This window comes from Miniopterus schreibersii (assembly GCF_964146895.1).
Source record: "Miniopterus schreibersii genome assembly, chromosome: 3".
NCBI lineage: Eukaryota > Metazoa > Chordata > Mammalia > Chiroptera > Miniopteridae > Miniopterus > Miniopterus schreibersii.
The window spans coordinates 647,595-662,983 of NC_138103.1; the positions used below are offsets into that span (position 1 = coordinate 647,595).

The 15,389-nt window shown below is 47.5% G+C and overlaps 1 protein-coding gene across 2 annotated transcripts in view; it reads left to right on the plus strand.

Annotated features, from left to right (window-relative positions):
- Nucleotides 1-845: 845 nt before the first annotated feature.
- NSMCE1 (NSE1 homolog, SMC5-SMC6 complex component) overlaps nt 846-15,389 on the plus strand; it is a 46,369-nt gene continuing 31,825 nt past the window's right edge. The window contains exon 1 of one of the 2 annotated variants that reach the window (XM_081132976.1): nt 846-1,035. The gene's annotated coding sequence lies outside the window, so the exon portion shown is untranslated. The remainder of the gene's footprint in view (nt 1,036-15,389) is intronic. The other variant, XM_081132975.1, reaches the window with a different exon arrangement.

Below are 15,389 nucleotides of genomic sequence, written 5' to 3' on the forward strand. Positions count from 1 at the left end.
GCATCTCCCGGCCCCTTTATTCAGCAGAATGATTGTTGGCCACTTTATGGAGAGGACAGAAGCATCGGGGGAGCCCTCATCTAGCCGTTTCCACCTCCTCTCCTGCTGTTCCAAGTGTCTGTCTGCTCTCTAGGGTAAGAAGAACCCCGTCCCCATATGTCCTTGACCCCGTCCTGCCCGGTCTCCCGTTTTTATCTGCTCGTTCCTCTGCTCCCGAGTCTCCCTCTCCCAAACACCAGCCTTCCTAAGGGTGACCGGCGCCCCCCGAGGCCGCGGCAGCCCCCCGCGACCGTCCCTTTGGGGGTCAGTGTGCCGGTCGTTCCTCCCCGGGCGCCCAGTCCCGCCGCAGCCCGGCCCCCGCGCGCCTCGGGCCCGCGTCCGTCCCCGCGCAGCGGGAGCGCGCGCCTCGTCGGCGGAGGGGGTCGGGGCTCGCGGCCGGCGGGCACTTGGGACGCGGGGGACAGAGGCCGCGCGCTCCCCCGGCCGGGCGCGGGCAGCCGCGGCGCGCAGTGCCCGAGCCCCAAAGCCCGTCCTCGCCGCGCCTCCGCGCGCCTCCCAAACCCGCTCGTTCACGGCCCCCCCTCCCCCCGAGCAGCGAGGCGGGCCGGGGAGCCGGCGCTCGGGCGGACCTGCGACGCAGGGCGCTCGGTGCCCGCCGCGAGCTCGCGCCACGCGCGGTCCGACCGGGAGCCTCGCCGCGCCGGCTCCGTCCGCAGCGCAGGACGCGGAGGCGGCCGGCCGGGGGCGCGCGGCCCCTTCTCCACGCCGCCCCGCGCACGGGGCGGAGCCGGCGGCACCACGGCAACGGGCCGGCGGGAGCACAGGAAGTGCGTCACCGGGGGCGGGGAGACGGGCAGGACTCCCTCGCGAGCGCCGCGAGCGCGACCGCCCCGCCCGGAAGGAGGGGCCGAGCCGCTTTGCCGCCGCCGCCGCCCGGTGACCTGCGCTCCGGGGCCGCGGAGGGTCGCCGGCCGCGCGCACGCGAGGCCGACGGGGACGCCGAGCGCCGCCCCGAGGGGCGAGGGAAGGCGGAAGGTGGGGTCCGCCGCGCGCCGCGAGCGTGGGCGGGGTGCGGGGCGGGGGGCTGAGGCCGAGAGCCGCGGAGGGACGCGCCCCGCGCGCACAGGCTGGGCTCGTGATGCTTGGTGGGGGGAACGCTTTTCATCGCAGGCGAAGGCGACACACAAAGCGTCCGGGCCGAGTGCGCGGAGGCCGCGCCGCCGCAGGCCCGTGGCCGCCCGCGCCGTGGGTGCGCGAAGCCCCCGCGAGGCCCGCGCGTGCAGCCCGGGGCGGCGTCTGTGGTCGGGACGCTGGTATTTTCACCGAGGGGGCAAAGAACGACCGCGGGTGGCCTCACCTGAGGTCGGGTCAAGTTTAAAACTTACGGGACTGGGTTTTCAGAAAGAAGATTAGAGACTTGCCGAGGGACCAGACCATTAACCTTTTTACTCATTTCCCGCCGCCTGGGGTGCCCCGGTCCTTGGAGCTGCCTTGGTGTCCTCGCCCGCTCCCCCATCGCCGACTGCCTGTCGCCTCCCGCTCGCGGCCTCAGTGTCCTCCTCTGTGAGATGGGTCAGCAGGCCCCCAGCCTCAGTGTCCTCCTCTGTGAGATGGGTCAGCAGGCCCCCCGGCCTCAGTGTCCTCCCCGGGGGGCGGGTCAGCATGCCCCCAGCCTTAGTGTCCTCCTCTGTGAGATGGGTCAGCAGGCCCCCAGCCTCAGTGTCCTCCTCTGTGAGATGGGTCAGCAGGCCCCCAGCCTCAGTGTCCTCCTCTGTGAGATGGGTCAGCAGGCCCCCCGGCCTCAGTGTCCTCCCCGGGGGGCGGGTCAGCATGCCCCCAGCCTCAGTGTCCTCCTCTGTGAGATGGGTCAGCAGGCCCCCAGCCTCAGTGTCCTCCTCTGTGAGATGGGTCAGCAGGCCCCCCCGGCCTCAGTGTCCTCCCCGGGGGGCGGGTCAGCAGGCCCCCAGCCTCAGTGTCCTCCTCTGTGAGATGGGTCAGCAGGCCCCCAGCCTCAGTGTCCTCCTCTGTGAGATGGGTCAGCAGGCCCCCAGCCTCAGTGTCCTCCTCTGTGAGATGGGTCAGTAGGCCCCCCGGCCTCAGTGTCCTCCCCGGGGGGCAGGTCAGCAGGCCCCCAGCCTCAGTGTCCTCCTCTGTGAGATGGGTCAGCAGGCCCCCCGGCCTCAGTGTCCTCCCCGGGGGGCGGGTCAGCAGGCCCCCCGCCTCAGTGTCCTCCTCTGTGAGATGGGTCAGCAGGCCCCCCGGCCTCAGTGTCCTCCCCTGGGGGCGGGTCAGCAGGCCCCCAGCCTCAGTGTCCTCCTCTGTGAGATGGGTCAGCAGGCCCCCCGGCCTCAGTGTCCTCCTCGGGGGGCGGGTCAGCAGGCCCCCAGCCTCAGTGTCCTCCTCTGTGAGATGGGTCAGCAGGCCCCCAGCCTCAGTGTCCTCCTCTGTGAGATGGGTCAGCAGGCCCCCCGGCCTCAGTGTCCTCCCCGGGGGGCGGGTCAGCAGGCCCCCAGCCTCAGTGTCCTCCTCTGTGAGATGGGTCAGCAGGCCCCCAGCCTCAGTGTCCTCCTCTGTGAGATGGGTCAGCAGGCCCCCCGGCCTCAGTGTCCTCCCCGGGGGGCGGGTCAGCAGGCCCCCAGCCTCAGTGTCCTCCTCTGTGAGATGGGTCAGCAGGCCCCCCGGCCTCAGTGTCCTCCCCGGGGGGCGGGTCAGCAGGCCCCCAGCCTCAGTGTCCTCCTCTGTGAGATGGGTCAGCAGGCCCCCAGCCTCAGTGTCCTCCTCTGTGAGATGGGTCAACAGGCCCCCAGCCTCAGTGTCCTCCCCTGGGGGCCGGTGAGCAGGCCCCCAGCCTCAGTGTCCTCCTCTGTGAGATGGGTCAGCAGGCCCCCCGGCCTCAGTGTCCTCCCCGGGGGGCGGGTCAGCAGGCCCCCAGCCTCAGTGTCCTCCTCTGTGAGATGGGTCAGCAGGCCCCCCGGCCTCAGTGTCCTCCCCGGGGGGCGGGTCAGCAGGCCCCCAGCCTCAGTGTCCTCCTCTGTGAGATGGGTCAGCAGGCCCCCCGGCCTCAGTGTCCTCCTCGGGGGGCGGGTCAGCAGGCCCCCAGCCTCAGTGTCCTCCTCTGTGAGATGGGTCAGCAGGCCCCCAGCCTCAGTGTCCTCCTCTGTGAGATGGGTCAGCAGGCCCCCCGGCCTCAGTGTCCTCCCCGGGGGGCGGGTCAGCAGGCCCCCAGCCTCAGTGTCCTCCTCTGTGAGATGGGTCAGCAGGCCCCCAGCCTCAGTGTCCTCCTCTGTGAGATGGGTCAGCAGGCCCCCCGGCCTCAGTGTCCTCCCCTGGGGGCGGGTCAGCAGGCCCCCAGCCTCAGTGTCCTCCTCTGTGAGATGGGTCAGCAGGCCCCCCGGCCTCAGTGTCCTCCCCGGGGGGCGGGTCAGCAGGCCCCCAGCCTCAGTGTCCTCCTCTGTGAGATGGGTCAGCAGGCCCCCCGGCCTCAGTGTCCTCCCCGGGGGGCGGGTCAGCAGGCCCCCAGCCTCAGTGTCCTCCTCTGTGAGATGGGTCAGCAGGCCCCCAGCCTCAGTGTCCTCCTCTGTGAGATGGGTCAACAGGCCCCCAGCCTCAGTGTCCTCCCCTGGGGGCCGGTGAGCAGGCCCCCAGCCTCAGTGTCCTCCCCGGGGGGCGGGTCAGCAGGCCCCCAGCCTCAGTGTCCTCCCTGGGGGGCGGGTCAGCAGGCCCCTGGGCCTCAGTGTCCTCCCCTGGGGGGGGGGTCAGCAGTGCTGTCCTGGGGAGGTCCTGGGGAGTGCGGGAGACCCGCGGGGAAGCGCTACCGCTATGCCCCGCCCGCGGCGCCGATGCTTAGGATGGAGATGTGCTTACTCCGCAGACATTTCTATTTTAAAATGAACTGGATGGTAGTAAATGCGCATGGTTAACCTCCCCTACCCAGTCTGTCTTCAGGGACCACTAATTTCTGTGTATAAACAAGCCTGTGTGCTCTCACCCCCATTTTCCTCCCTCTTTCCCCACATTGTAGCTTTCTATACCATTCTGTACTTCCCTCTTAATGTTTATTTTAGCTGTTAACACGTTTACATAATTTTCTTCTCTATTAAGATATGTAACCTACCTAGAAAAATGTGTAAAAATGTAAGTTTGAAGAATGAAAATTAAATGAACACCACAACTTAAGAAATAGAACATTTTCATATCTCAGAGCTCCCACTGAATCTTTTACTTTCCTTGCCAAATACTGTATAAGCACTGCCCTGGATATTGTTATTCATTTTCCTGTTTCCCTTTGTAGTTTCCTTACTGTTGATGTATCTCTAATGCAAGAGTGGGGAACGTCCTGCCTGCTGGCCATAATCATTTGATCTGGGCCTGCCAAGGCAATTGCAGGCGGGACTTGAAATTCAATAAATCTAGGAGTTTTTTTTCATAGCTAATTTTTAAGTTGATAATTTTGTATGGCCCTCAAATGATGTTATAAATATCCAAGTGGCCCTTGGCAGAAAAATGGTTCCCACTCCTGCTTAATGAATGCAATGCACTGTTTCACTAAGTTTTGAATTTTATATAAAAGGAATCCCAATATATATTTTGTGTGACCTGACTTTTGCATGTAACGTATATGAGATGCCGCCTTGTTGATCTGAGCTCTACTTGGTCTTCCTCGCTTTGAATTCCGTGGTGTGATTGCACATGCTTTCTGCAGGCGTTCTTCAGCTGCTCATCGTTTCTGCTCTTGCCTGAGTTTTGCTGTTACGTGGTGCTTTTATAAACCTATTTCCTGGGGCGGATGTGGAAAAGTTTCTGTAAAGTGTATATCTAATAGATTTCTAAGGACACCCAAATGAGCTACTGATACCAAGTTGTATACAGTGGTTATAAGAGTTTATGCTCTACCAGTGGTGGATGAAAGTTTCAGTCTCAGCCATTCCTAAGGATTTTTACCTACCTAGCGATGGTTAAGACATTAATCACTGGTTTTAATACTCATTTACCTGAAGACATTGAGGTTGGTCATCTTTTTATGTGTTTGTTAATCATTTGTGCATGCTCTTTGTAAAATTTGTTGCTTGTTTTCTCTTACGGTTGTCTTCCCGTTACTTATTTGTAGGAATTCTTTATATGTTTTTTCTGAATATAAATCTTTTGTGGCTTAATGTGTTTCAAATACTTTCAATTTGTAGCTTGTCTTCTCTTTCTCTTTCCCACTCTCGGGTGTTTTTGGTGAACAGATTTAGCAAGGTTGAATATATCACTGTAATCCTTTATGGTTTGTACTTTTTTTATTCATTACTATAGCTTTATAATAGCTTTGCATCTGTTAGGACAAGCCCTCCTTTATCTTCTCCGAGAACGTCTTTGTTGTTTTGCCTTTTTGTTTTCCATGTAAATTTTAGAATCATCTTGTCAGATCACACACAGCACAGACACATGAAGCCTGTTGGGAATTTGACTGGAATTGTGTTGATTTAGTTGCATTGGATTAATTTGGATTTAATTTTTTAAAATCCTCACCTGAGGATATGTTTTTACTGATGTTAGAGAGGAAGGGAGAGAGAGAGAGAGAGAAAGAGAGAAACGTCAATCAATTGCCTCCCACACACACCCTAACCAGGGATGGAACCTGAAAGCTAGGCATATGCCCTGGTCTGGAATTGAACCCACAACCTTTTGGTGCACAGGAGGGTGCTCCAACCAACTGAGCCACCTGGCTGGGGCTGGATTTAATTTTTTTAAAATTAATTGAGTTTAGAAGAAGGGGGGTGGGGGGGGAGAGAAATAAAAAGATCGATTTTTTGTTCCACTTATTTTTTATTTTTTGTTAGTCCTCATCTTAGAATAATTTTTCCATTGATTTTGTTTTGTATTTTATTTTTTAATTATTTTATTTTATTTTTGTTTAAAATATTACAGATGTCCCTTTTTCTCCCCAATGACCCATTCCACCCCACTCCATGCCCCTCCCCAGTCCCTCTCCCCACCATTGTCCATGTCCTTGGGTTGTACATAGATGCATATAAATTCTTTGGTTACTCTTTCCCCCTCCACCCACCTGCCCTCCTTCATCCCTCTGACATTCGCCAGTCTCATCCATGCTTCCATGTCACTGAATCTATTCTGTTCATCAGTTTATTGAGTTCTTTAGATTCCACGTATAAGCGAGATCATGTGATGTTTGTCTTTCTCTGCCTGGCTTATTTCACTTAGCATAATATTCTCTAGGTCCATTCATACTGTCATGAGTTGATTCTTGAATGTGCCCTGTGCCCTGATGGAGGATCGAACCCGCAACCTTCAGAATGATGCTCTAACCAACTGAGCTACCTGGCCATGGCCCAATTTGGATTTTATTTAATTTATTTTTTAATTGTTATTTTTTAAAATATATCTTCATTGATTTCAGAGAGAGAAAAGGAGAGGGAGAGAGAGAGATAGAAACATCAATGATGAGGGAGTCATTGATTGAGCCCACAACCCTGGCATGTGCCCTGACTGGGAATCAAACCCCGATTGCCTGGATCCTAGGTCGACTCTCAACCGCTGAGCCAAGCCCGGCCGGGCCTAATTTGGATTTTAAAATGATTGCTTTCAACATTTTATCCTTAAGTATTATGTTTGTTATAGGTTTTTGTAGATGTCATTTAGTAGATAAAGGAATTTTCTTCTGTTTCAAGTTTAAGAGTTTTTATTATTATTATTTTGTTAATCCTCACCTGAGGGTATTTCATTCTATTGATTTTTAGAGAGAGTGGAACGGAGGGGGAGAAGAGGAGAGAGAGAAAGAGAGAGAAACATTGATATGAGAAAGACACATCGATTGGTTGCCTCCTACATGTGCCCTGACCAGGGCTTGTGATCTGACCTGCAGCCCAGATACAGGCCCTTGACCTGGACTAGAACCTGCGACCCTTCAGTGTGCAGGCCGACGCTCTAACCACTAGCCATATCGGCCAGGGCTAAGAGTTTTTAGTATGAGTAAATGTTGAATTTTATCAACTGTAAGAGATGGTATACTTTTTTGTCTTTATTTGTTATTAGTGTGACTCACATTGATTGATTCCCCCCTCCAGCTTTGTTATTTACTTATTTTTACTTTTTTTATTCAATTTATTGAGGTGACAATGGTTAATATGAACATATAGGTTGCAGGTGTGGTTGTACCAGTCTACATTCCCACCAGCAGTGAATGACAGTTCCTTTTTCTCTACAACCTCTCCAGCACTTGTTATTGCTTGTCTTGTTGGTTATAGCCACTCTAACAGGTGTGAGATGATATCTCATTGTAGTTTGATTTGTGTTTCCCTAATTGCAAGTGAGGTTGAACATCTTTTCATATATCTATTGGCTCTTTGTATGTCTTCTTGGGAGAGGTGTCTGTTCAGGTCCTCTGCCCACTTTTTGATTGGGTAGGTTGTTTGGTGTTGAGTTTTATGAATTCTTTATATATCGTGGAAACTAAAACTTTGTGGGAGCTACTGTTTGCAAATATCTCCCGTCTGGTTATCTGCCTCTTTGTTTTCTTGTCAGTTTTTTTTTTTTTTTTTTTTTTGCTGTGCAGAAGCTTTTAGTTTGATATAGTCCCATTCATTAATTTTTGCCTTTGAGGTCAAGTTTATAAAATGTTCTCTGTGACCAAGGTCTGTAAGTTTGGTACCAGTGTTTTCTTCTATGTAGCTTACTCTTTCAGGTCTCACATTTAGGTCTTTGATCCATTTTGAGTTCATTTTTTATACATATGGACAAACTGTAATCCAGTTTCATTCTTTGGCATGTGGCTTTCCAGTTTTCCCAGCACCATTTATTGAAGAGACTACCTTTACTCCGTTGTGTGTTTCTGGCTCCTCTGTCAAAATGTATCTGCCCATCTATATGCAGTTTTATGTATTGGCTCTCTATTCTGTTCCACTGACCTGTGTGTCTGTTTCTGTGCAGATACCTTGCTGTTTTTATTACCATAGCTCTGCAGTATCATTTGAAGTCAGGTAGCGTGATACCTCCAGCTTCCTTCTTTTTTCTCAGGATTGCTTTGGCTCTTCGGGGTCTTTTGTGGTTCTATACAAATCTGATGATTTCTCGTTCTATTTCTTTAAAAAATGACATTGGGATTTTGATGGGGATTGCACTAAATATGTATATTGCTTTGAGTAATATGGCCATTTTAACTATGTTGAGTCTTCCAATCCATGAACACGGGATATTTTTCCATTTTATTATGTCTTTTTCAATCTCTTTTAATAATGCTTTGTAATATCCAATATATAGGTCTGTCGGGCTCTTTAAGTTTATTCCTAGGTACTTTATTCTTTTGGTTGCAGTTGCAAAAGGAATTGCCTTTGTTTTTTTTGTTTAATTTCATTTTTTTTTCTGAAGTTCTGTTGTTAGTATACAGGAAGGCAATGGATTTTTGTACATTGATTTTGTATCCTGCAACTTTACTGTATTTGTTTATTGTTTCTAATAGTTTTTTGGTGCAATCTTTAGGGTTTTCTAAATACAGAATTGTGTTATCTGCAAAAAGTGGCAGTTTTTCTTCTTCTTTCCCTATGTGGATGCCTTTTATTTCTTTCTTTTGCCTGATTGCTCTGGCTAGGACTTCCAGAACTATGTTGAATAAGTGGTGAGAGTGGACATCCTTGTCTTGTTCCTGATCTTAGAGGAAAAGCTTTCAGGGTTTCACCATTGAGTATGATATTAGCGGAGGGTTTATCCTATATGGCCTTTATTATGTTAAGGAACTTCCCTTCTGTTCCTATTTTATTGAGTGTGTTCATCATAAATGGATGTTGTATCTTACCTAATGCTTTTTCTGCATCTATTGATGAGTTCATATAATTTTATTCTTTTGTTAATGCAGTGTACTACATTGATTGATTCATGTATGTTGAACCACCCTTGTGCCCCTAGAATAAACCCCACTTGATTGTGATGTATTATTTTTTGATGTACTGCTGTATTTGATTTTGTTTAGGATTTTTGCATCTGTAGTCATCAGAGATATTGTTCTGTAGTGTTTTTTTGTGTTATCCTTGCCAGGTTTTGGTATCAGGTTATATTGGCCTCATAAATGTGTTAGGAAGTATCACCTCTTCTTCAATTTTTGGAAGAGTTTGAGAAGGACAGATGTTAAATCTTCTTTGAATGTTTGGTAGAATTCACTGGTGAAGCCACCTGGTCCTGGATTTTTATTTTTTGGGAGATTTTTGATGGTTGTTTCAGTTTCCTCACTGCTGATCAGTTTATTTAGATTTTCCATTTCTTCATGATTCGGTCTAGGAAGGTTATATATTTCTAGGAACTTATACATTTCTTCTAGGTTATTGAAGTTGGTGGCATATAGTCTTTCATGATATTCTAGTATGATCCTTCGTATATCTGTGATGTCTGTGGTGACTTCTCCTCTCTCATTTCTGATTTTGAATATAGGGGTCTTTTCTCTTTTTTCCTCAGTGAGTCTAGCCAGGGATTTGGCAATTTTATTAATCTTTTCAAAGAACCAGCTCTTTGTTTTATTAATTTTTGTGTAGTCTTTTTGTTCTCTATTTCATTCAATTCTGCTCTGATTTTTATGATTTCTTCTGCTGGCTTTGGGCTGTTTTTGTTCTTTTTCTTATAGTACTTTAAGACGTAATGTTAGGTTGTTTACTTGGGATTTCTCTTGTTTCTTGAGATAAGCCTGTAATGATATTAAACTCCCCCTTATCACTGCTTTGGTTGCATCCCAGAAGTATTGATATGTTGTATTGTCATTTTCATTTGCCTCTATATATCTTTCGATCTCATCTTTTCTTCTTTGACCCAGTCATTTTTTTGTAGTATGTTGTTTAATCTCCATGTATTTGTGGGTTTCTTTACTTCCTTTTTATAGTAGATTTCTAATTTCAAGGCCTCGTGGTCAGAGAATATGCTTGGTATAATTTCATCTTGAATTTGTTGATGCTAATTCTGTTACCCAACATATGGTCTATACTTGGGAATGCTCCATGTGCCCTGGGGAAGAGCGTATAATCCGATGTTCTGGGACGAAAGGCTCTGTAAATGTCAATTATGTCTGTTTGGTCTAGCGTTTCATTTAAGGCCGATATTTCTTTATTGATTTCCTGTTTGGTTGATCTGTCTAGAGCTGACATCCAACTATTATTGTGTTTTGGTCTACTACGCCCTTTCATTCTGTCAGTAGTTGCTTTATGTATTTAAGAGCTCCCTGGTTGGGTGAACATATATTAAGAAGTGTTGAGAGATTAAAGATGGCAGCAGACTGAGTGAAAGCTACACTGACACTCCCAGGAACAAACTGGATTTACAACTAAAATATAGAAAAACCATCCTGAATAATCAATTGCAACTGAAGACGAGCTGGAGAGCACCCTCATAACCAAGAAGGAAAAGAGAGACCGCACAGAGACTGGTACGAAGTGTGGAGGCATGAGAGGGCTGGCTGGGCTCCGACAGGCAGCAGCTAAAGGTCCAGAGGGAGGTCTCAGCTGTGGGGGGTTCCCACTGAGGACTCTGGGGCCTAAACCCCAGGATGGGCTTCCCAGCCCAGAGCACCAGAACTGAGAAAGGTGCCCACATAACATCTGGCTGTGAAAAGCAGCCAGGTTCTGTCTTCCAGGGAGAGATGGCTGGAAATGCAGGAACTCTCTTAAAGTCTCAAAGCACAAAGTTTCAGGTGCAGCCACTTACCTTGGGCTCCAGCAGAGGGAGGGCAGAGTGGACTGGAGTTGTGTGAGGAGAATCTAGGGTAGTGGCCTCTGGAAATAGAGCTCAGAGGGCACCCCCCCTGGATTCCAGTGTGAGTCATCCCCCCATACTGCAGAGTCAGACATTTACCTTCCGAAGAGCTTTTGCCTGAGGGGGAAGTAATTTCCCCACCCTGCTGAAAACCTCTCTCCCTACCCCGTGGAGTTTCTACAGCCTGAGGCTCATTAAGAGAACCAGATTAATCATCCTGCAGGCAGAGGCAGACTTCTGAGTGCTTTGAGTCTTTGCCTGATCTTCTGGACTGGGCCTTGGAAAAACAGACTTCGGTGTGCATCTTGGTCGTGCCCAAATGCACCCAGCCCCAACAGAGTGAACTCACGCTGGGGGTTGTTGATAGCTCCAAAAAGGGTACTCAAGGCCAGTCACAAACAGTGTCTGACCTTGGCCTGGACCAGAAACCTTCCAAAAAGAATGAGAGTCTTGGCAGGCCTACCTAATACATAGAAACAAATCCACACAGGCAGCCAACATGGGGAGACAAGAAAACAAGCCCTAAATGAAAGAACAAAAGAATTCTCCACAAGAAGAGCTAAATGAAATGGAGATAAGCAATCTATCAGATATAGAGTTCAGAATACTGATTGCAAGGATCCTCAACAGCATATAAAAAGATGTGGAAACTATAAAGGAAATGAATAACATAGGAGAAATAGAGAATACATTGGAAGGAATAAACAGCAGATTAGAGGAAGCTGAGGATCGGATCAGTGAATTAGAAGACAGGGTAGAGCCAAGCTGGGCATGGCTCAGCCGTTGAACATTGACCAAGAATCCAGGAAATCACAGTTTGATTCCTGGTCAGGGCACATGCCTGGGTTGTGGGCTCAATCCCCAGTTGGGGGCATGCAGAAGGCAGCTGATCAATGACTCTCTCATTATTGATGTTTCAAGTCTCTCTCTACTTCTCCCTTCCTCTCTCTGAAATTAAAAAAAGGAAAAGAAAAAGAAGACGGTAGAAAAAATCTCTCAGATCCAAAAAGAAAAAAACACACAAAACAACCAGAAGGACATTCTATGGGAGCTGTGGGACAACATGAAACATAACAACATTCACATCATAGGAATGCCAGAGGAGGTAGAAAGTAAGCAAGGGATAGAAAACCTGTTTGAAGAAATAATGACAGAAAACTTCCCTAACCTGGTCAAGGAAAAATCATGCAAGTTCAGGAGGCACAGAGAGTCCCGAGCAAGAAGGATCCAGAGAGGCCCACACCCAGACACATCATAATTAAAATGCCAAGAATTCAAGACAAAGAATCTTAAAGACAGCAAGAGAAAAGCATTCTGTTACCTACATAGGAGCTCCCATAAACCTGTCAGCTGACTTCTCATCAGAAACTATAGGCCAGAAGGGAATGGCATGAAGTATTCAAGGTAATGAAAGCAATGATCTGAAACCAAGACTACCCCATCCATCAAGGCTATCATTCAAAATAGATGGTGAAATAAAGAGCTTCCCAGACAAAACAAAGCTAAAGGAGTTTATCACCACCAAAACAGCATTGCAGGAAATGTTAAAGGGGCTGGTGTAATTAGAAGTAGAAATAGAGAAACACAGGCATAAAGAACTAAATTGGCACTAAATAAGGACCTATCAATAATAGCGTTAAGGACTTTAAAGGGGAGATCAACAGCAATACAGTCATAGTTGTGAACTTGAACACCTCACTGATGTCACTGGATAGATCCTCCAGACAAAAAGTCAACACAGAAACACTGAATAAATGACACACTAGATCAGATGGATTTAACTGATATTTATAGAACATGTCACCCCAAAGCTGCAGAATATACATTCCTCTCAAGTGCACATGCAACATTCTTAAAGACAGACCACATGCTAGGACACAAAACAAGTCTCTACAAGTTCAAGAAGATTGAAATCATATCAAGCATCTCAGGTCACAAGGGCATGAAATGAGAAATCAACTACAGTAAAAACACTCAAAAACACTGAAACACATAGAGGCTAAATAGCATGTTATTGAACAAGGAATGGGTTACCAACAAGATAAGAAGGAATCAAAAACTTCCTGGGAACATGAAAATGAACACACAACCCCAAATCTATGGGACACAAGGAAAGCAGTCCTAAGAGGGACGTTCATAGCACTGCAGGCCTACGACAAAAAGCAAGAAAAACATTTAGTAAACTATTGAGTTCTACAACTGAAAGAATTAGGAAGCTCCCCTGTGAGGCCGTCTGGACCAGGGCTTTTGTTTGCTGGGAGTTTTTTTAATTTTAATTTTTTTATTGCTTCGATTTCATCAGTTGTTATTGGCCTATTCAGGTTTTCTGATTCTTCCTGAATCAGTTTCACATGATCTCACTCACATGTGGAATCTAATAAACAAAATAGACTGAGGAACAAAATAGATCCAGAGACACAGAAGCTTGGAACAGACTGAGGGGATCTCAGTGGGAAGGTGGGGGTGGGGGAGTAGGTGGGGAGAGATTAATCAAAGAGCTTATATGCATAACCGATGGACACAGACAATAGTGTGGTGAAAGCCTGGAGGGGGAGCCAGTGTGGGGTGGAGGTGGTAAATGGGAAAGTAAGGGGGGGTATGTGTAATACTTCCAACAATAAAGATAAATTTAAAAAAAGATAGTGCCCTAGAAAGTAAAAAAGAAAAAAAGTATGTAGTGTCCCCTTTATCATTATCAAGTGTCCATCTCTGTCTCTTGTTATCTTTGTTGTCTTGAGATCTATTTCATCAGATATAAGTAAGGTTACACCTGCTTTTCAGTGGATGTTATTTTTCTTGGAGAATCATTTTCCACCCTTTTACTTTGAATCTACTTTTGTCTTTGCAGCTTAGATGTGCCTCTTGTAGGCATCGTATGGTTGGGTTTTGTTTTTTGATGCACTCTGCTACTCTGTGCCTCTCTATTGGTGAATTCAGACTATTTACATTTAGGGTAATTAGTGATGCAAGAGGATTTCCTGTAGCCATTTTATCTTCTGTTTTCTGGTAGCTCTGTGCCTCCATTGGTTCTTCTCCTTTGTACTTCTGCCTGTTGTTTTGTTTGGTGGTGTTTCATATGTCTTTCCTCTGTGTCCTGTTGTCTTAAGCTATGTGTCCTGGTTTGGGGATTTTTGAGTGCGGTTACCATTAGGTTTATAAAAAATAAAGTTGCACATATACAATAGTTTTTTTTCTTTCAAGTTCATCTGATGTTGATGGTCCTTTTCTGGTTCAGGCCTTTACCCGCTCCCCTTTTATGTTTTTGTTGTCACAAATTACCCCTGTTAAGCTATACGTATTTTGGTGATCTTACTGGTAGTGTTGTGACCTTATGTTCTTTGTTTCAGATAGAATAACTCCCTTGAGTATTTCTTGCAATGGGGGTTTTCTGGTGATAAAATCTTTCAGCTTCTGTATGTCTGGGAAAGTCTTTATTTCTCCTTCATATTTAAAGGATAATTTTGCTGGATATATTATTCGTGGCTTGTAATTTCTCTTTCAGATGTTTGAATATTTGGTTCCAGTCTCTTCTGGCTTGTAGAGTTTCTGTTGGGAAGTTGGATAAAATTCTGATGGGTTTTTCTTTGCAAGTCACATCTTTTCCCTGGCTGCTTTGAGAATTTTTTCTGTGCCATTAATTTTTGACAGTTTCAATACAATGTGCCTTGGAGAGGGCCTCTTTGGATTGAGGTAACTAGGTGTTCTGTTTGCTTCTTGGATTTGAGGATCTAGTTCTTTCCATAGGGTTGGGAAGTTCTCACCCAGTATTTGTTTGAATAGTCTCTCTGTTCCCTTCTGCCTCTCTTCTTCTTCTGGAATGCCTGTTATTCTAATATGCTTTTTCTGATGGCGTGAGATAGTTCTCTTAGAGCTTTTTTGTTTTTCTTTATCCTCAGGTCTCTCTTTTCTTCCCTCTGCATCATTTCTAGATTCCTATCTTCAGTATTACTAATTATTTCCCCCATCTGGCTGGCTCTGTTTTCTATGCTCAGTAGCTCATTGCTAATCTCCTTAATTGCATGCTTCATTTCCAGGACTTCTGATTTGTTCTTTTTTAAAGTTTCAATCTCTTTGTTAAAGTACTTGTTTTGTTCATTGGTTTGTTTTCTGAGTGCACTGAATTGCCTGTCTATATTTTGTCACATCTTGTTGAGTATTTTCAGAACTGCAATCCTGAAATCTGTTACTTACATCACATATTTCCATGTGCTCCAGCTTGTTTTCTGGGAATTTTCATTTTCTTTCTGATCATCCTCGTTACAGTGGTTGTTCATGGTATTTGCTTCTCTCTTTTGTCTAGGCATAAATGTCCCTTCTATAGCAACGTTCTCTAAAGAGGTCTTTTTACTACTTTCCAGTAGATGGTGCTGTATGGCAAGATTTTTTTCTCACGTCTGTGATCTCCCAGACTTGACCTCCAGGGTCAGGCATCTGCTGGCTCAGTCACTGTTCTCTTCAGTCACCCTGCTGGGCTCCCCCTCCAGCTCTCTGTTCCTCCTGGCCAGCTGAAGAAAGCACCTGTTACTACCGGCTTCCTCCCCTCTCCTGGCCGTGCTGAGAGCTCCCGGCTACAGGGCTGTGTCTGTGGGGCATCTGAGCTTTCCTCCCTTCTTATCTCCCCGCTCTTTCCCAGTTGCCCACCTTTAGATGTTTTAGTGCAT